This window comes from Pelodiscus sinensis, chromosome 1 (genome assembly GCF_049634645.1).
Source record: "Pelodiscus sinensis isolate JC-2024 chromosome 1, ASM4963464v1, whole genome shotgun sequence".
NCBI lineage: Eukaryota > Metazoa > Chordata > Testudines > Trionychidae > Pelodiscus > Pelodiscus sinensis.
The window spans coordinates 10,883,818-10,904,657 of NC_134711.1; the positions used below are offsets into that span (position 1 = coordinate 10,883,818).

At 45.1% G+C, this 20,840-nt stretch overlaps 1 long non-coding RNA gene across 1 annotated transcript; it reads left to right on the forward strand.

Annotated features, from left to right (window-relative positions):
• The first annotated feature begins 9,390 nt into the window (after positions 1-9,390).
• Positions 9,391-19,309, forward strand: LOC112547020 (uncharacterized). The gene is made up of 3 exons (XR_003090756.2): positions 9,391-9,908; positions 11,156-11,325; positions 17,293-19,309. It is a non-coding gene; the product is annotated as an uncharacterized LOC112547020 (long non-coding RNA).
• Positions 19,310-20,840: the final 1,531 nt, after the last annotated feature.

Below are 20,840 nucleotides of genomic sequence, written 5' to 3' on the forward strand. Positions count from 1 at the left end.
GAAGTGGCGACCAGTGGCAGCAGCAGACGAGGAACAGCAGCAGGTGCCCAGCAGAGCGTCCAGAGGTGTGGGACGAGACAGCTGGTGGGGCGTGGCGGAGTTTCGTATAAGGTGCCCCCATTTATCCCCCCATCCCCATTTCTACCCAGGTTGGGAGGTGAAACCCTGCGGGTGAACTTTGAGACTCTGGGTGGCACAGACCAGGGACAGAGACTTTTGGGGTGTGGGGCTCTTTGGACTTCGGGCGATTCTTGGCTGGGGTGGGGGCTTGGCTCATGTTTGGGTTATGAACTCTGTTTGTGGTGTTTTCCCCAAGTTAATGCTGTATGAATTCTCTCTCTGTTTCATTAAATGTTTCTTTCCTACACTCGGACTCAGTGCTTGCGAGTGGGGAAGCATTGCCTCTCAGAGGCGCCCAGGGGTGCGTGAATGTCCCAGATCACTGGGTGGGGGCTCGAGCCGGTTCTTTGTGAGATTGACCCCAAGATATTGAACCCAGCCCTGGTTACTGCCAGGCCTACCCGGCAGAAGGGTTACATGTATATGCAACGGAACACTCAATGGCAGCTGTTATCCTTTGTGCTCTCTTGAGAATCTGGCTACTTTAGTTATGTCCCCACATGGGTCCTGATCTTATCTGAAACTTGGCCCTGACTCTCCAGTTTTAAACCAGGATATAAATCAGGTTTATATGACTCTAAAATTGTCTTTTTTTAAATCAGGAAACTTGTCATTACTATTTAGGTCATGGAAACTTTAATGCTATTACCACAATACTATAAACACAAGCCATATCTTTAGGAAGATAAGGAGAGATTAATATCACATGTTGTATTAGCAGGGGTAAGTGAGTGCCAAAAGGATTGGAGCTCAGATGCAGTTCAAACAGATATTCAGAAGTTTTTATGGACATCCCAAGTATGCAAAATCATATCCATACCTCTTCAGTGTAGAAAATCAGCTGAGAAATCAGAAATTCTCAGCAAAGGTCCACACCTAGAAATGTTGCGAAACCAGCTGCTTTCTGCTTTAATGTTGATTTTCAGTAAGTCTTGTAACATTAGAGATGTTCCAGAAGACTGGGAGAAAGCCAATGTTGTGCCAATGTATGAAAAGGGTAAATGGGTAATTATAGATCTGTCAGTCTGACATCAATCCCAGGCAAGATAATGAAGTGGATGATATGGGATTCCATTAATTAATGAAGAGTAGTAAAACTAATGCCAATAAACACAGTTATGTGTAAAACAGAGCCTGTCAAACTTACCTTTTATCTTTTTTGGATGAGTTGACACATTTGATTGACGAAGATAATAGTAGTGTTGTAAAATACTTAGACTTGGGTAAGGTGTTTTACTTGACACCACAAATTGTTTCCATTTAAAAAGTAAAACAATAGAAATTTAACATGGCACATGTTAAATGGATTTAAAGATGGCTGAGTGATAGGTCTTAGAATGTAATTGTAAAGGGGGAGTCATTAAATAGGGCTATTTCTATTGGCGTTCCATAGGCATCAGTTTATGCTTGACACTTTTATCAATTACTAGATGAGAACATAAAATAACCACTGCTAAAGAATGAAGATGATACAAAATTTGGAAAGGAATGAAGAGGACAGGTCACTGGCACAGTTTAATCTGGATCACTTGGGTGCAATCAAGCAATATGGCTACGTCTACATTGGCCCCTTTTCCGGAAGGGGCATGTTAATTTCACGAGTCGTAATAGGGAAATCCGCGGGGGATTTAAATAGGAATAAGATCCTCCGGAAAAGGGCTTTTTTGCCGGAGGATCGGGGCCAGTGTAGACGCTTTTTTCCGGCTTTTCTAAAAGCTGGAAAAAAGCAGCGGACATTTTTATTTAAATGCTGCGGGAGATATTTAAATCCCCCGAGGATTTCCCTATTACGACTCGTGAAATTAACATGCCCCTTCCGGAAAAGGGGCCAATGTAGACAAGCCCTATGTGTTTCAATATAACAAAATGTAAAGGTAAACACCTAGCAACAAAGAAGGTAGGCCATCTTCACAACATGAGGGACTCTATCTTGGGAAGCAGTAATTCTGAGAAAGATTTGGGGGTCATGAATAATAGTCAGCTGAACATAAATCCCCAGTACCAGACTGTGCCCAAAATGTATAACCTAATCCTACATATATAGGAACCTGGAATAGGGGTAGGGACATTATTTTACCTCAGTATTTTGCAGCATGTGACTGCTTCTTCAATACTGTTTCTAGTTCTTGTGTCCACAATTCAAGAAGGATGTTGATGAACTGAAGAGGCCACAAGAATGATTATAGGATTAGAAAATATGCCTTATCCTGACTGATTTTGGGTGCTCAATGTATTTGCCTTAACAAACAGAACATTAAGGGATGGCTTGAATGTAGCACTTAAGTAGCTACATGAGGAACAAATATTTGATAAGGGGCTGCAGAGTCTACCAGACAATGACTGGGAATTGAAGCTAGGCAAATTCAGTCAGAAGATAATGTGCAATTTTTAACGGTGAGGATAATTACACCTTGGAACAATTTATGAAGAACTGTGGTAGATTCTCCATTATTGGACATTTTTAAATCCAGACTGGATTTTTTTTAAAGATATGCGTTAGTTCAAAAGGAAATATTTTTGGGAGTTCTCTGTCTTGTGCTATACAAGAGGTCAAATTGGATGGTCACACTGGTTCATTCTGGCCATACAATATGTGAATAGGGTGTTTCAACACCTCTTCTTCCAGGGGAAAGGGGATTACACAAGTACAAAAAGATTTGAACTTCTAGAAAGTTTTAGGTTTTGTTCATTTAGTAGTGAGGATTTATTTAATCCCAGCTGTAACAGGAGAGAATTGCGGTCTGTGTCTCCCAGGGCAGTGGTGAGATACAACCAACCACTCCTTAGTTTCAACCCCCCTTCAAACACAGTCTCCTTCTGTGAACTCCGGGTATGTCTACACTAGAAAGTTAGTTCGAACTAACGGACGTTAGTTCGAACTAACTTTCCTATGCGCTACACTAGCGCTCCGCTAGTTCGAATTTGAATCGAACTAGCGGAGCGCTTAGTTCGAACTAGGTAAACCTCATTTTACGAGGACTAACGCCTAGTTCGAACTAGCTAGTTCGAACTAAGGGCTGTGTAGCCCTTTAGTTCGAACTAGTGGGAGGCTAGCCCTCCCCAGGTTTCCCTGGTGGCCACTCTGGCCAACACCAGGGAAACTCTATGCCCCCCTCCCGGCCCCGGACCCCTTAAAGGGGCACGGGCTGGCTACGGTGCCCGTGCCAGGTGCAAGCCTGCCAGCACCCAGCTAGCAGACCCTGCACCTGGCACGGCACAGAGCCACCCACCCGATGCCCCCCAGCCCACCCCCTCTTGCCGGGACCAGGCTGGCGGCTCCCGGGAGCTTGCCCTGGACCGCAAGAGGCGGGCACCTTCCTGGGCTAGTGCGGACATCGTGGACCTCGTCCACGATCTCCGCACTAGGCACAGGAAAGTGGCCGTCTAGGGCAGGAGAGCTGCCAGCCTGGCCACCCAGGACCAGGTGTGCATGAAAATCAAGGGGGTCCACTGAGACCCCCGACACTGAGCCCTGAGCTTACAATGGCCGTCCTGGGTCAGACCAAAGGTCCATCTAGCCCAGCAGCCTGTCTGCCGACAGCGGCCAACCCTAGGGACCCTGGAGGGGATGGACCAAAGACAGTGACCAAGCCATTTGTCTCGTGCCATCCCTCTCCAGCCTTCCACAAACTTTGGGCAGGGATACCACTCCTACCCTCTGGCTAATAGGACTCCATGGACCCAACCTCCATCACTTTATCTCACTTCCCTTTCAACTCTGTTCTAGTTCTAGCCTTCACAGCCTCCTGCAGCAAGGAGTTCCACAGGTTAACTATTTGCTTTGTCAAGAACAACAACTTTCTCTTACTAGTTTCAAGCCTGCTTCCCATTCCTTTCCTTTGGTGTCCTCTAGTCCTTCTTTATGGGAACTCAGGAAGAACTTTTCTGAATGCACCCTCTCCACCCAACCCCTGCTTTTAGAGACCTCTATCCTGTCCCCCCTCCGTCTCCTCTTTTCTAAGCTGAACAGTCCCAGTCTCTGTAGCCTCTCTTCATCTGGGACCTGTTCCCAACCCCTGATCATGTTAGTTGCCCTCCCCTCTCCCAGCCTTTCTCTTCCCCTCTCCCACCTCCTTTTCCCAGTCTCCCCCAGTTTTGTTCAATAAAGACAGAGTCAATGTTGGAAGAAACGTTATCTTTATTTTGTACATCAATAAGAAGGGGGGCTAGGGAAGGGCAAGTGGAAGGAGGTGAGGGAGGAATGGGGTACGAGCCCCCGATGGGGAGGACTGGGCTGGCTCTGCGGGCTTCTGGGGGTGGAAGCTCTCCTGCAGCCCCCCAATTACTCCCTCTCCCCAGATGGCAGCCTGCGGCAAGTGCAGCCGGGCTGATGGCCGAGTGGTGTGATGTGCCCAGTGTGGGCACTCAGGGCACTCCATGCCAGAACTTCTTTGCAAGCGGGGCACCCCTTAGAACTGTGTGTCCGGGGTGGGGGTCGGGACCCTTTAAGCGCAGCCCTCGGCTAGCCTGAGACAGCATCTCCATGCTCTAAGTCCTCCTTTTATGCCCTGCCGGCACTGCTTCCGGCCATCATTAAGCCCTGTTCAGAGTCCACTCAATGTGGACTTACTAGTTCGAACTAGCAAAACGCTAGTTCGAACTAGTTTTTAGTTCTAGATGCGCTAGTTCGAACTAGCTTAGTTCGAATTAACTAATTCGAACTAAGTTAGTTCGAACTAGCGCTGTAGTGTAGACGTACCCTCAGATAAGCTACTTGCGGTGGAATCCTGGTCTTATTCAAGTCAATAGTAAACTCCCATTGACTGTAATGGAGTTAGGTTTTCCTTATCAAACGTAAGTGCCCTGAAATAGGCAGCAAAATTCATAATTAGGTGCCTAATAAAGTGGCTTGCTTCTCAGAAATGCTGAAAACTTGCAGCACCCATTGATTTCCAGTTTCCCAGAGATATTCCCAGGACCATCTCACAAAGATAAGGGTGCAGCTGTTCTCAAGCAGCTCTGCCTCCCTTTACTAGAGAACACAGATGCACCAAGAAAACCCCAAAATCAGCAACACCCGATGACAGATCTACAGGAGTGAGCAGTTTGGGTAAAACCCTTGCTCTATGAGGAATCTGTCAACCGACCGATTCACAGAGCTAGCAAAATTAGGGATGGCAGGCATGCAGTTTTCAACCAGAATACCTGGTTGAAAAGGGATTTTGGTAGTTCCAGTCAGCACCACCAAATGGGCCATTAAAAGTCCAGTTGGCAGTGCATTGTGGTTAATACAAATTAGTTGCTGCGTGTCCTGAATTCACAGTGCCCCAGAAGTGGCCATCAGGTCCCGTTCCTAGGTGAGGAGGTTCTACACAATACCCTCACCCAGAGAAACGGCTTCACAGGCCTATTGGACAGGAGCTGTAGCCAATGGGAGCTGCAGGGGCAGTGCCTCCAGGCAAAAGCAGCCCACACAGCCTCCCAAATCCCCTGCCTTAGAAGACGGACATGCTGGCCGCGTCTGGGGCACAGCACAGAGCCAAGATAGACAGGAAGCCTGCCTTAACCCTGCTACACTAGTGACTGGGAGCTGCCTGAGGTAAGCCCATGCCCTAATCCCCTATCCCAGCCCTCAGTTCCCCCAAACCCCGATCCTCCAGTTGCACCCCAAACTTCTTATTCCTGGCCCCACTCCAGAGCCTGCACTACCAGCTGGAATCTGCCCCCCTCCTACTCCAATCCCCCAAAACCTCAGCCTCCTGCCCCAGCCCAGTGAAAGTGAGTGAGGCTGGGGGAAAGCAAGCCACTGAGCGAGGGAGAATGTAGTGAGAGGGGCGTGGCTTCAGGAAAGGGGTGGGGCTAGGGTAATCAGTTTTTTCCAGTTAGAAATCTGGCAACCCTCAGCAGACTCTGGCCTTCCCTCCATAACTCGAAAGACACAAACCACGCTGGGCGCTCAGTGAATGTCTTGATGGCATAAAATTAGATAGAAATAATGGAATCACTTAATTTTCAGTTCCATGCTCTGAATTTGACAGAGAAACCTATTTACTGTACATTGATTATCACTTTTGATCTATTACAGCACTACTTGGCAACCACATTTATAACAACAGTATTTGCTCACATAGTTTACCCTGTGCTTCTGAAAAGTACCCCGAGAGTTCGTCACCATCCCAAAGGTTTATCATCTTTGTGGCAGGGATTGATCTCCTGTCAAGCCACCAAACACAGCTGGCTTGCAGCAGGCTGCATTGCTTGCACCACTTGATTGGTCAGAAAGGGCTATGGGCTAGCTCTGAAGTCCAGAAGTGGCAGCAGCTCTCAGAGGGTATGTCTACACTACAGCGCTAATTCGAACTAACTTAGTTCGAATTAGTTAATTCGAACTAAGCTAATTCGAACTAAAGCATCCAGACTAAAAAACTAGTTTGAATGAGCGTTTTGCTAATTCAAACTAGCATGTCCACATTAAGTGGACCCTGAACCGAGGTTAAGGATGGCCGGAAGCAGTGCCGGCAGGGCATCAGATGAGGACTTAGAGCGTGGAGCTGCTGCCTCAGGCTAGCCGAGGACTGTGCTTAAAGGGACCCGACCCCCACCCCAGACAGACAGTTCTCAGGGGTGCCCCGCTTGCAAAGCAGTCCTGGCTTGGAGTGCCCTGAGTGCCCACACTGGGCACATCACAGCACTTGGCCATCAGACCGGCTGCACTTGCCGCAGGCTGCCATCTGAGGAGATGGGGCAATTGGGGGGCTGCAGGAGAGCTTCCACCCCCAGAAGCCCGCAGAGCCAGCCCAGTCCTCCCCATCGGGGGCTCGTACCCCATTCCTTCCTCACCTCCTTCCACTTATCCTTCCCTAGCCCCCCTTCCTGATGTACAAAATAAAGAAAAAGTGTGTTCAAAAATAGAATCTCTCTTTATTGAACAAAACTGGGGGAGACTGGGAAAAGGAGGTGGGAGAGGGGAAGAGAGAGGGTGGGAGAGGGGAGGGCAACTAAAATGATCAGAGGTTTGGAACAGGTCCCATATGAAGAGAGGCTAAAGAGACTGGGACTTTTCAGTTTAGAAAAGAGGAGACTGAGGGGGGATAGGATAGAGGTCTATAAAAGCACGAGTAGGGTGGAGAGGGTGCATAAAGAATAGTTCTTCATTAGTTCCCATAATAGAAGGACTAGAGGACACCAAAGGAAAGGAATGGTAGCAGGCTTCAAACTAGTAACAGAAAGTTGTTCTTCACAAAGCAAAGAGACAACCTGTGGAACTCCTTGCTGCAGGAGGCTGTGAAGGCTAGAACTAGAACAGAGTTTAAAGAGAAGTGAGATAAAGTGATGGAGGTTGGGTCCATGGAGTGGTATTAGCCAGGGGGTAGGAGTGGTGTCCCTGCCCAAAGTTTGTGGAAGGCTGGAGAGGGATGGCACGAGACAAATGGCTTGGTCACTGTCTTCAGTCCATCCCCTCCAGGGTCCCTAGGGCTGGCCGCTGTCGGCAGACAGGCTACTGGGCTAGATGGACCTTTGGTCTGACCCAGTATGGCCATTGGAAGCTCAGGGCTCAGGGTCGGGGGTCTCAGTGGACCACCTTGATTTTCATGCACACCTGCTCCTGGGTGGCCAGGCTGGCAGCTCTCCTGCCCTAGACGGCCACTTTCCTGTGCCTAGTGCGGAGGTCGTGGACAAGGTCCACGATGTCCGCACTGGACCAGGCGGGTGCCCGACTCTTGCGGTCCCGGGCAAGCTCCCGGGAGCCGCCAGCCTGGTCCCGGGAAGAGGGCGAGGGCTGGGGGGCATCGGGTGGCTGGCTCGAGCCGTGCCAGGTTCAGGGTCTACTGGCTGGGTGCTGGCAGGCTTGCACCTGGCACGGGCACCGTAGCCATCCCGTGCCCCTTTAAGGGGTCCAGGGCCAGGAGGGGGGCAATAGAGTTTCCCTGGTGTTGGCCAGAGTGGCCACCAGGGAAAGCTGGGGAGGGCTAGACTCCCACTAGTTCGAATTAAGGGGCTACACATCCCTTAATTCGAACTAGTAAGTTCGAACTAGGCTTAGTCCTCGTACAATGAGGTTTACCTAGTTTGAACTAAGCGCTCCTCTAGTTCTAATTAAGTTCGAACTAGCGGAGCACTAGTGTAGCGCCTATCAACGTTAATTCGAACTAACGTCCATTAGTTCGAATTAACTTTGTAGTGTAGACATACCCAGACTGTTCAACATACCATGCCTGCAACAGTACCTGCCCTTATTCCAATTTCCAATCCAGTCTGTGCTCCTGCTTGTTCTAGTCCCTGTTCCAGTTCTACTCCAGTCCCAGTTCCTTTTCAGCTCCTGACTCTGTAGTACTGATCCTTAGCTCTGACTCTGGATTAAAACCCTCTCGCACTGATCCATGGCTAGTTTCTGGACTCTAACCATTAGGCAGAACTCTTCCTTTAACTACTAGCCTATATCCCCGTCTCTATCACTGGAATGATTTGGCAGTGCTCAGATAAAAGGATAAACTACACACACACACACACACACACTCTTAAACAAAAGCAATGCTCTTCTTTTTGGAAATGAACAGCCAGAAGTTTAAGGTATATTGTGATTCACTTCACTTCACTTCACATTCACTTCAAAATCCTGAAAAAAACCCAGCCCTCTCTCAAATACCTTAGTACAGGATAAACATATGAAAACTCAATTCCTCAAGGAACAGAGGGAGTTTGTGTCAGCAGAGTCATTGCAGATTCTAGTCTCCCAGAGTTGCCATCCTCAAGAGGACTTTAAAACTGCAACATCACCAAGCTGTAATGAGTCACGTTAGCCACTGTGTTGAAAAAACCTGCCCCATGCACAGAAGGCTGCAACAGACTATAATTATCTGATGTAGTGACTTAGAAAAGTGTTTCAAGGTCTTTTGATCTCACTCTAGGTTATATGATTTCAAAGTTGAATTTTGTCTGGGCAAAGTAAAAATAACATATAACTTTATAGAATATTTTTCATCTATAGCTCAAAATTCTCTACAAAGGAAGGGATAATTAACTGGGTTTTTACAGGTAGAGACAATTCACACAGAGGTGATTTATCGAAGGTCACACATCAGGCAAGGGGCAGAGCTGGGGATACATCTGAAGCTAAAATGACAACCGCAGGGGTTAAAAACTAATGAGTTAAGCCCCCCAAAAGCTCTACATGGACTTAAAATTGTGAGATTTAAAAAAAATGTGTTTTTTTTAATTTGTCTTCTGACACCTGAACCTTTAGGAATCATGTTTCTAAAGTTTTCTCCATAACCATGCAGGCTGGGAACTTTGTATAGAAATGACTATACAGGACTCCAGAAACAAGAACTTCTAAGAAAGCACCAGGGATCAAGAGAAAATAGTGAACATCTGCAACACATCTGAGGACACTTATCTCCTAGTATAGTGACTGATGCTCTGATCCATATGCTATCAGGAGTAGCTATGCATCTGAGAGCAAAAGGAGCTGAGGACTTTTGAAACTCTGGACACTTTTTAGATGTCTAAATGGAAACCAAATTCTTGGGGGAATTGGGCCCTGGATGTTTTTCTGTACCTTGAACAGTGTTGCATGGACTTGATTGCTTACACAGTTAATAAGTATTGCATGTCCTCACCATCTGCCTGCCTGCTCATTGCTCACTTGACATTACCTCAAGCCCTAACGCAACATTTTTCCTCTACAAAAAGCAAGTTTCTTGTTGGTGAAATGCTGGCACTGGGATTGATTGACATGCAGAATCTTCTGGTATTTTAGAGATGCATGACCCCTCTGGCATCCAGTAATGAAACCAGTCATCTGTGTTTGAATAAGGAGCACATTCAATTTCCATGGAAATGTCAAAGTAAGATTTTTGTTTTCTTCTATTTTTATTTTTTTAATTATTGTTTTGATGCAGGATGAATTTGGTACTGATGTTTTCAAGTAGCAACAGGAAAGCACCGACGTTTTGAAATGTTAGTTCATGTCTATTTAGCCATTTGTCTTTCGGTAAAGAAAAAAAGCAGTAAGTAAAATACAGCTGAACATTAAAAGCCTCTTTCAAGGAGCCCTATCCTAAACCAGCATCTTGCAAATGCAAATGTTAGCCTGCATCTGCTTTAATGCTTGGAAAGAGCATTGCACCCCCCCCCCAAAGTCACAAGGGAAATTCAGTGCACATGTGGGATTTTCACCAAGGTTACATTCTCACACAAACAAAAGTCTGCAGCTGGAGTAGACTGAGTTCATGCAGATACAAGGGAAAGGAATCTAACTCCTGGCTTAGAGGCAGCGTGTTGGATTGCCCCTTTTAGAACCTTTTCTCCAGCCTCTCTCATGGATTCGGGGGCACTGGGAGGGGGGAATTTTATTTGATGAATAGTAACTTCATTGAAAAATACATTTTTCAGGGTGCTGACACTATGTATGGATTCAATGAATAGTTTATTTGGAATGTAATGGGTTCATTTCTGTATTTGGAAAAAAAATCAGATGATTCCCTGTGACCATTTCAAAATCGCTTTTTGTTTTGAAATGTATCTTTCTCAAAATCCTCCGAGGGGGTGAAAAACACCAACAAGGAAAACAAGCCCTCCCCTCCTGAAAACAAACAAACAATTTTTTTCCATTTCATTTCAAATGTTTTTTGATCCAACATGATTTTTTTCCCCGGGTTTTGGTTTCGGCCGCTGAACTGAAAAATCAATTATTCGCTCATTTGTCATGATGACCCCATTGTAATGTCAAAGCAGACAGCTTTGGCCATGGGGAATGCCTAATTCTGAACACAGTGGCCACCTAGCCATCCACTGAGTTTCCCCTCCCTTTCCATGCCAGCCTATTTCAAGCAGACATGAAGCCCAGTTCTACCATGCACCGCGGGGGCAGTGATAAGGAAATGCTGCAGAGCCACTCTCCTGCTGTACTTTTCTTCTCTGGGGCCTGTCTTAGCCCCGTTATGCTGCAGGGTGAATTTGATCCCGAGTAACATTTATCTAAGAACCTTTCATAATAGGGTTTCAATGTAACAAAGGCTGGCATTGCACTAAAGCTTAATCTGAAACAGATGAAAACATGCAGTGTCTTGTAATGAATTGTGTGTGTATATAGGAAGGATTATGCAAGAGAAGCCAGAATAGTGCAATAAGAACATAACAGAAAACAGCTGTAACTGCCAATAAACAACATCGCTGCCTGAAGAGTTGAGTAAATATGCTGCCAAATGGGGAAAATAATCTTCTGGGTCGATATCGGAATGACATCCAACAGCAAAGAGATAAGTATGTATGTGTGTGGGATGCAATACTTAATTTAAAAAATTGGTCACTGCTAGGCCCAGAGTCAACAAAACACCCATGCACATGCTTGAATCATGTGCACAAACTCTTTGCTGAACTAGTAAGTAGGCATTTCAGACTACATGTTACAGGAGAATACATGTGTACAGAGGCCATGAATCTTCAGTGCTGAAGGGAGTTTTACCACTGACTACAGGAGATTCAGAATCAAATCATTAGAAACTGATCCAATACCCACTGAAGAGATACCTATTGATGTCAGAGAGTTTTTTCATCAAGCCTCTAAGGTCCTGATTAAAAGCATATAGTTGATTAAAAGAATATAGTTTAAAACAGCATTTATTCAGATGATTTTTTTTTAAATTCACCTTTACTGATTGTGCTGTACAGCAGGATAATCACATAAAAACACATCCAGATTCTCAGATTCACTGAATTTCTTTACCCTCTACCACATATATATAAATCTGCACAAGCCACTGGATATACTGGAAAGAAGGTTTCAGTGCATTATGTAATATCATGCCACACACTCACACGGTGTTAATACAGCTTGTCAATCAGGATCAAATGAACATAACCTTCAAAAGGAAAGGTTACACAACACAGATATTTTCTTTTGCCTAGAAACATGTAGTATCCATGCAGGAAAAGTTCATTTGTACTAGCTGATTTTTCAGATTAGGAATATTCCAAACCTGGATTTGGTGTGGGGCAAGAGAGGGGGGATTTATGTCTATGAACACCCAATTAATATGAAAGAAGCCTATACCCAAGTTGTAGGGCATTATAGAAGCAGAATTATCTAAGGTAATTTTGGAAGCCTTGCCATTATTTTTTTATAATTTCTTATATTTATCTCAATACAAGGCTTTGACGGTCTCTATTAGAGAAATAGCCTTTTGATGCTAACTTGCTCCTACCCTCGAGCATGGATAGAAACTCTCCATTGACGTCAAAGGGTTTTCTAAATGCATGTCAATGTGAGAGAAAGTGCCTGCCAGTTGTTTTAAAAGGAAACACGCTATGGGAAAATCAGTTCCAGATGTGCTGTAAACGTCAGTTATATTTTGGTGAAAGGTGCTAGATTGACAGTCATGGAGATGAGAGTCCTTAATGTGGCCACCAAATAGGTATCATCTGTACACTGCAGGCAGAGTAAGGAAACATGGCCCTATCCATGTAACAGACCTGGAGGGGTCACATCTACTGGGCCCTGATTCCGTCTTCCTTCTGCATTTGGTAAAACAGTTAAGCACATGCTTAAGTCCCATTGTCATTTAAGCACATGCTTAAAATTAAGCACCTGCTAAGAGCTTTTCTGAAGGATCTCGTGCCTTCCTGTCCATTCATTCCTAAGGCCACCTACTGAGTTTATTTATCTGACTGCCAGTCAGTGCCATTTGGGATTGTGTTAGTTTGCTTATATCAGTGTGGCCAGTAGGACCTAGTGCAATGCCCCCTGTTCATTACAGTTTAAAGAGCTCCTTTCTGCCTGTAGGTATCTTTGTGATTCCCTCTGAACTCAATCAATGTTGCGCAAGATTACAAGCTTCCCATAGCAGTTACAGAATAACCTGAAGATATGAAAACACTTCTCTTGACTCTGGGAGGCTTGATTCAATTCTAAGGCTCCAGGTGCAATAAACCCTGAATTTGGACCAGTGCCCTCCAAGAGATCCAAATGAGTTTTTAGTTGAACGCTAAGGTCACAATACAAATTATAGGCCTTCTCTTGATGTGACTGTTCTAGTGTGTAATTCTTACAAACAAAATTGGACAGTACTCATTGTTTAACCATTGTCAAATGAGTCGACGCCATGTAGAATTTCTTCCAGGCAATAGCACACTGTGAATTTAATATTCCTGATTGTACGTAAGTTGTCTCCCGGCTTCACTGTTAATGAGGAAACAGTGCTGCGGAAAAACATGCAATCGAAATAAATTAATAAATAAATAAGTAATACCGCAGTGTTGCGGAGATGTTATTTTGGGCACCGATGGATGTTTTTCCATGGGAGAGCGAGAGAGTGTGTGTGTGTGCGCGCGCACGCAGGGGAGGGAAAATGGGGGAGGAATTTTGGCAGTGGGAGGGAGGCGTATTGCTGTTCTTTGTTTTCCTTTGCTCCAAGAATGATTCAACTCTTTGGCTGTCCCTATGCTAATAAGCACAGATGAGTTCACAAGCCGGTGTTCTCAACATAGAAATCAACAGCTTTTAAAAATAAGCTCCAGTTCCCAGTGTGCATATCATTCCCGCTTGCCTTCTGTTGCAAGGGAAGGGAAGAAAGCCAGCTTCGTTCAAACCTATTACACTGACGAATGTCTCATAGTGTGGTGTGACCATACTCTTCCAATGACCAACTACACTCCCTTATCAAACAAAAGTCCTGATTGCCTGGGACCAATACCCCAATGTACCTTTTAACATTAAACACCAACCAAGATGAATTTGTGTCTCATAATCCAACGCTGTCCCCGAGTTGTGAACAGTCGACTTACGACTGTTCACAGCTGTCGTAAATGGTGGACCCTGAGTTACGAACGCGGAATTGTAACCAGTTTGTAAGTTGGGAAGAGGCTGTACAGCATGTAATGGTGCATTAGATATAGGAATGCAAGACACCAAGGGTAAATGAGATACTCCAGAGCTACTCCATATTTTACTCAGCCATGTCTCAGGCATGCATCACACTCAGAGGGTATGTCTACACTAGCCCCTTAGTTCAAACTAGGGAGGCTAATGTAGGCGTTCAAAGTTGCAAATGAAGCCCTGGATTTAAATATCTCGGGCTTCATTTGCATCTTCCCGGGCGCCACCATTTTTAAATGTCCCTTAGTCCAAACACCGTGCCCGCGGCTACACGTGGCACGGAGTAGGAAGTTCGAATTAGGATCTCTAATTTGAACTACTGTTACTCCTCGTGGAAGGGAGTTATAAAGTTATAGAACACTAGAACTGGAAGGGACCTCACAAGGTCATCAAATCCAGTCCCCTGCCCTCACGGCACCATCTAGACCATCCCTGATAGATGTCTGTCTAACCTGCTCTTAAATATCTCCAATGATGGAGATTCTATAACCTGCCTAGGCAATTTATGCTGCTGTTTAACCACCCTGACAGTTAGGAATTTTTTTTCCTAATGTCCAACCTAATCCTCTCTTGTTGCAATTTAGGTCCATTGATTCTTGTCCTATCATCAGAGGTCAAGGAGAATAATTTTTCTCCATCCTCCTTGTAACATCCTTTTAGGTACTTTAAGGCTGTGGGGAAGTGGGGATCTGGCTCCATCCCTTCCCTCCCTACCCCAGCCTTGAGCCCCCTTCTACACCTCTTCCTACACCTCAACCGTCTGCCTCATCTCAGAACCCCCTCCTTCAATCCAAGCCCCTCATCCCCTGCCCCATCCCAGAGTCAGAACCCCAGCCTCAACCCTCACCTCCCTTTGTCATTCCAACTCCATTCCCCATCTTCAAGCCCCCCCTCCCACACCCTGAAACCCCCATTTCTGGCCAAACTGCAGAGCCCACACCCCCAGAGCCTGTATCCCCAATGCTTCAACCATGCCCCAACCTAGAGCTCCCCTCTATATTCTGAACCCTTTTGCCACACCCCCTAAATCAAAGTCCCCTCCTGTAACCCAAACCCCTCATGGCCAGATGGAGCCCTCACCTCTTCCCACACTTGAATCCCCTGCTCCCACCTGGAGCTACAACATGCACCCCAAATCCTTTGTTTCTGGCCCCGGCCCAGAGCCTACACCCCATCCCAGAGCTCTCCGCCCCCTGAACACCCTGCATGGCGAAAATGAAGGAGTGAGTGAGGGGGGAGCAGGGATACAATGAGCAGGGGATGCAGTGTTGAGCAGGACTTCAGGGAACAGGCAGGACGGGTAGTAGGGCAAATGTGTTTGGTTTCATATGATTAGAAAGTTGGCAACTTTACTGTAGGCCCTTTGGGATCTAAACACAGGGATTAGAATTCTGCAAAGCCCTTAAACAGTCTGTACAATGGTACAAGGAAGTTCCTTATTTTGCCTGTAGAATATGGAGCAGAACAATCTCAAATTAATTCTAGTACTTTACACTGTCCAAATTGTAGCTATGCTCAGGCCTTGTCTACATTACTGTGGCAAATCACCCTAATTACCTATATAATCCTAGATTACTGGAATGTCCACACAAGGGGTGAGCAAATTCAAGCCCGCGGACCGGATCCCCGCGGCCCCTACCACTATTTTTACCTGTGCTTTTGCAGGTATCAGAGGATTGCAGCTTGGTTGGCCATGAATTGCCCTTCGCAGCCAATGTGAGTGACAGGAGGCAGTGTCCCAGTCCGTGATGCTTCCTGCCACTCTCATTGGTCACGAATGGAGATTTGTGGCCAATGAGAGCTGTGATCGTCCGATACCAGCAAAAGCGCAGTTAAACATATCAGCAACGGCCCACCAGGAACTAACCATGGTGGGCTGCCACTTTTTTATTGCCCACCCCCGACCTACACCATGCTGCAACAATGGGAGACACTCCTCCATTGGTTTATCTTTCTCCCTGGTTCCAGTGGAATACCAGAGTAGACCGGAAAACTCTCTGCAGTTGATATAGCAGGTCTAGGACCCCAACATTAACTCCTACTGCCTCGATCACACTAGCATTGATCCCTAGTAAGTGTAGACATGGTTTTAGTGGACCAAATCGTGCCCTCTTTTGTCAATCCTTATCAAGGCAATACTGGAAGATGTGCCAAAGGAAGGAATATTGTGCTTAAATGAGAATAAACATCCATTGTCTTGGTAGGTGACTTGCGGTTCAGCTGATTTCAGCATGAGCTGACTCTAAACACGTGCTGGGTAGTGATGAGAGAACCTTTCCAAGGCATTATCACTGCACATGAAGCAGTGATGATCTCTAATGCAGATGTGAAGTGAATGCCAACCCACGCTATCTAATGAAAAAGGGATTGAATTTTGCTAAGCTTCTATCAGTGCCAGGATTGAAAATATTAAGAGAAATAATGAAATATAATTAAAAAATAATTATCTTCTAATGAAACAAAATTAAACACTAAGCTGGTGCGGCTGTGTGGGAGATTCAAGCACGAAAGCATCAAAGCGATGATGGGCTAATTCTCTGGGGAGAAATGAAGTTGTTCATTCAACGTGGCAGGACTGGTTTTTCTCCAGGAGCTGGCAGTGAGAGCTGGAGTTGCAGTGGTGAAGAGCCACACACAATGTTGTGTAAAAGCTAGAGCCCTATAGTGGCATCCAAAGATCTGAGTTCTAATCTCATCTGTAATAGAGGAGAGATGTTACGCAAATCTCTTGGCCTCTTTCTCCTCCCATGCTGTTTGGAGTCTTAACTCTCTTGCCCATTATAGGTGTGTCTAGACTACTGGTTTTTTTTGAAAAAAGTGGCCTTTTTTTGAAAAAACTTCCCCTCCATCTAGACTGCTGCCGCATTCTTTTGAAAGTAAATCGAAAGAACGCATGAGTTTTTTTGACTGCGGAAAACCTCGTTTTACAAGGAATAATGACTTTTTTCAAAAGTGCTCTTTCAAAAAAAGGCACTATGTAATGCAAACTGTACTTTTTCAAAAAATAGCATCCAGACTGCCTAGGTGCTCTCTTTCGAAAAAGCGGCTTGCTTTTTCGAAAGTACCAGTTGTAGTCTAGATGCTTTTTTTTGAAAGAGGATTTTTTGATAGTATCTTTCAAAAAAGCCTCTTTCAAAAGAGGCTTGCAGTCTAGACGTAACCTATGTGTATGCATAGAATTTGACTCAGTGGCTGTCATCGGAGGCATGTAAGTGTCCTTGCAATTCAGAGACTAGTTCTTGGGGATTCCAGAGGGACATAGAGCATGTGGTGTTATCACAAATGTTAGTGACCCTGAACTGAAGGATCCAATAGATTCATGCTTCCTCATTCTCTGTGTTCCTCCTTTATTACAGAATCAAAGAACACTCGAACTGGAAGGGTCCTGGAGAGGTCATCAAGTCCAGTCTCCGGCCCCCATGGCAGTACCAAGAATGGGCTATATTATCCATGATAAATGTCCGTCTAAACTGCTCTTAAATATCTCCAGTGATGGAGATTCCACAACCTCTGTAGGCAATTTATTCTACTGTTTAACCATCCTGTCAGTTAGGAAGTTTTTCCTAATATCCTCCCATGCCGCAATTTAAGCCCATTGCTTCTTGTCCTATCATCAGAAGTCAAAGAGAACAATTTTTCTCCGTCCTCTTTATAACACCCTCTTTGGTACTTGAGAACTGCTATCATGTTTATTTTGTTAGTCCCATTATTTCATAGAAAGCGGAGATGGAAACGACCTATTACTTATGACAAGGTCTTTAGGTAAGGATATGTGTATACATCATGCAGCACAGTGGGGCCTTGACCCTGATCAGGACCTCTGGTTTCTACTACAATGCAAATAGGAATGTAAGAACATAAGAACGGCCATACTGGGTCAGTACCTTGTCCATCTAGGCCAGTATCCTGTCTTCTGAGGGTGCGTCTACACAGCATCCTAAAATCAAAATAAGATATGCGATTTGTGCTACACAAATTGAATATCTTATTTCAAAATAGCTTATTTCAAAATCTGGCGTATCTATGCAGCCCCAAATTTTGAAATGATGTGCTATTAAGACACATCCCTTAACGGTCGTGGAATGAGGGTTACAGGGATGCCAAAATAGCGTGCCCGTTATTTCAAAAAAATATTTTGAAATAACAGATGCCTTTAAAAGACACTGGCTAGATATTTCGGGATACCTCTGGTATCCCAAAATAGCCCCACTGTCTAGATATATCCTGACAGTGGCCAGTGCCAGATGCTCTGATGATCTAACATAATAGAACTCTTGGGCTACATCTAGGCTGGCATGATTTTCCAGAAATGTTTTTAAGGGAAAACTTTTCCGTTAAAAGCATTTTTGGAACAGAGTGTCTAGATTGGCACAGACTCTTGTCCGCAAAAGCACTTTTTAATCTAGATTCGCTTTTCTGCAAAAAAGCCCTGATCACCATTTTCGCGATTGGGGCTTTTTTGCCGAAAAACAATCTGGGCTGTCTACAATGGCCCTTTTGCGCAAAAGTTTTGCGCGAAAGGAATTTTGCCCGAACGGGAGCAGCATAGTATTTCCACAAGAACACTGACAATCTTACATGAGATCGTCAGTGCTTTTGCGGAAATTCAAGCGGCCAGTGTAGACAGCTGGCAAGTTTTTCCGGAAAAGCGGCTGATTTTCTGGAAAAACTGGCCAGTCTAGACACAGCCTTGGAGTTCTTTTGGATTTTGTAATCCTCCAGTGACCTTGCAGGTGAATCTGACTCTCCTGGGATGTCAAGTCAAGTCAGCGGATGGATCATTCTGTCTCCCACGGTATTCTATGTGTCTTCCTTTTGATGGTATTGTCTGTGAGCCTCCCAGTCTTTGGGCCATGTGATTCCTCGTCTCTGCACCCTGAGGCCTCTCTCTTCTTTTCCTGGATCTGTCTGATCCATCATGTAGAAGCTAATGTCCTTGAATTCAGTGTCAGTACAGGAAAGATGTCAGAATAGTGCACAGTGATGGTCTGAAGGCACCCTCATTATACTTTTGCCTGAAAACTCATGTTAATGCTGCTGTGGCACTTTCAGTCACAGATACTCCCTTGAGACTATCACTTGATGGGCTGAAGTACTACTGACCCCGCCTACCTGCCTTTTAGGATTCCTTACATCTTGTCCTGCTGAGACAGATCCTCTGGTGTCCTCAAGCATTGGCTCAGAGTTGAGGCCACAGCCCACAGCAGACACTGAAATCAGCTCAGCTCTGGAAAAGCTCAGTCAGGGTATGTCTACACTACCCTCCTATTTCGAAATAGGAGGGTAATGTAGGCATACCGCAATTGCAAATGAAGCCCGGGATTTGTATTTCCCGGGCTTCATTTGCATAAGCTGGGCGCCGCCATTTTTAAATCCCGGCTGGTTCGAACCCCGTGCCGCGCGGCTACACGCGGCACGAACTAGGTAGTTCGAACTAGGCTTCCTAGTTCGAACTACCTAGTTCGTGCCGCGTGTAGCCGCGCGGCACGGGGTTCGAACCAGCCGGGATTTAAAAATGGCGGCGCCCATCTTATGCAAATGAAGCCCGGGAAATTCAAATCCCGGGCTTCATTTGCAATTGCGGTATGCCTACATTATCCCGCTAGTTCGAACTAGCTGGGTAGTGTAGACATAGGGTATATCTAGACTGCAGATAGGGATGTAGATTAGGCAGGTCAACCTTGCAAATGAGGCAGGGATTTAAATATCCTGTGCCTAATTTGCATACAAATGTCCGTCACGTTTCGCCAACTCAGCACTTTGTCGGCAAAAAGCGGCAGTCTAGAGGGGGGTCTGTCTAGAAAGTAAGCTTTTATTCAACAGATCCCTTATGCCTCCTGCAAGGAGGTTTACAGGATCGGTCGACAAAGGCTTTCTTTGTTGCCCGATCTCCGTCTTGACAGCCGCTTTCTGCCGACAAAGTACTGAGTCGTCAAAACAAAGTGGCCATTTTATTCAAATTAAGCACGGGATATTTAAATCCCTGCTTCATTTGCAATGTCGGTATGTCTAATTTACATCCCTCTTGCAAGAGAGGGATGCAGTCTAGACATACCCAGAGTGATCAGAAACAAGAAATCATCAAATGATCACCCTTAGTCATCTATTTCCAGCCCCTGAAAAACAGAGGCTGGGGATACCATTCCCATCCTTTCTGGCTAAAAAATATTGATGGACCTAACCTCCACAAATTTATCCAGTTCTTTTTTGAACCCTGTTCAAGTCCTGATGTTCACAACATCCTCTTGCAAGGATCCACAGGTTGATTGTGCACCTTGTTTTGTTTGTTTTAAACCTGCTACCTACTAATTTCATTTGGTGACCCCCTACTCTTCTGTTATGGGAACAAGTAAATAACTTTTCCTCATTCGCTTTCTCCATACCTGTCATGGTTTTATAGACCTCTATCATATGCCCCATTAGTCTCCTCTTTTCTAAGCTGCAAAGTCCCTGTCTTTTTAATATCTCTTGATATGGCACCCATCCCAAACCCCTAATCATTTTTGTTGCCCTTTTCTGAAACTTTTCCAATGCCAATATATCTTTTTTGAGATGAGGTGACCACATCTGTATACAGTAGTCAAGATGTGGCATACCATGGCTTTATAAATAGGCAATAAGATATCCTCTGTTTTATTCTCTATCCCTTTTTTAATGATTCCTAACATTTTTCACTGTTGCTGCACATTGAGTGGATGTTTTCAAAGAACTATCCACAATGACTTTAAGATCTCTCACTTGAGTGGTAATAGCTAAATTTGTTCCCCTCATGTTGTATGTATAGTTGGGATTATTTTTCCAACGTGCATTACTTTACATTTATCAACTTGAATAAATTTCATTTGCCATGTTGTTGACCAATCACTTAATTTGGTGAGATCCTTTCGTAGCTCTTTGCAGTCTA